This window comes from Pteropus vampyrus, unplaced genomic scaffold (genome assembly GCF_000151845.1).
Source record: "Pteropus vampyrus isolate Shadow unplaced genomic scaffold, Pvam_2.0 Scaffold289, whole genome shotgun sequence".
NCBI lineage: Eukaryota > Metazoa > Chordata > Mammalia > Chiroptera > Pteropodidae > Pteropus > Pteropus vampyrus.
The window spans coordinates 701,992-703,344 of NW_011889070.1; positions in this window are offsets into that span (position 1 = coordinate 701,992).

Below are 1,353 nucleotides of genomic sequence, written 5' to 3' on the forward strand. Positions count from 1 at the left end.
TGAGTCAGTAGGCGGGGCTAGGGGTGGGGGTGGAGCTGCCAGAATTCTAGAAATGTCCTGATGCAGCTTAGGATAGGATTGTGGGTCAACTGGTCTTGGACTCCAGCTCAGCCTGGCTCTGGGAGAAGCTCCGCCCACTGCCACCCCCATGACCCCAGGCGAAAATCCCACTGCAAAGAAATTTGTTCACTTTGTATAAAGCTTGGAATCTCTTAAAAATGCAAATCTGTCAAAGACTCAGCTTTTTTCCCCCCTTTAATGCTTCGGTAGAATCACCTTGACAACCTTTATTTAGAGTGGAATTTGATATTAAAAAACTTGGGAGTGGGGAATAGAGGGAGCACGAGGCTGCTCTGGGGGTGAAGGGGGGAGCGTGGGCCGTATCACCAGCTCAGCCTCTTGCCAGAGAAGGGGGGTGCTCTTTCCTGCCTGAGACCCCAGGGGCCGTGGCCTTGGTGGCGGTCTGGCCCACCGTAGCAGACACCACATTTCCTGGGGGGCGCACGATCCGTGCTCAGGCAGGAGAGAACAAAGGGCCAGACGGGAGGTGGTCACAGGCGAACGAGGGAGGCGCTCACCGCTGGAGCTCGTGGTAAGGCACGTCACGGAGGCGGGACGCACACGCGTCATGTGTAGGTGGCGGTGGCATCCTCAGCTTGGCCAGAGGGCAGAACGATAACGGACGGTGACACAGGTCACCGGGCGTGGCCTGTGACAGGAGTGGCGGCTTTGGACACTTTCTCGAGTAGACTCTGCTTGAGGGCGCGGGACAGACACCCAGGGCCAGGTTTGGGGACAGGAGACAGATGTGACAGGGACCGAGTTTTTGGAATGAAGACCTGGCTTGTGGTGGCGGAGGGTGGGGGAGGCAGGGAGGGCTGCAAGGTCCCTTTGGCAGTACGGAGGGGCGTGAGGGACCTCAGTGTGGACGCCCCTGCCTGTCAGACAGCATCTCCCCGGCTCCTCGAGGACCCCCCCTCCACTATCTCTGACGCTCCGGCCTCTTGCTTTTCCCAGACCCACCAAGACCTCCTCCTCTTCGCGAGACTGTCACCTGCACCACGTCCATGCCCAGATCCCCCTCCCCCCGCCCCCGCATGCTGACACCTGGAGAAGTTCGCTCCTCAGGCTCCAGCGTCTGGTAACTAAAGACAGCTTAGGCTGGGGGCCTCTCCTGCCAGAACAGACCATGCGTTCTAGAGTACCTACGAAAATACACCTGTCCGAAGGCGATGGGGCGTGGCTCGAAGCAGGCAGGACCTGGGTGTCAGCCACAGGAGCCGGGTCACACGGATGAGACCTCAGCTGCCTGACTTTCTGCCGAGGGCCCGCCTCAGTCCGTGTAAGGCAGGG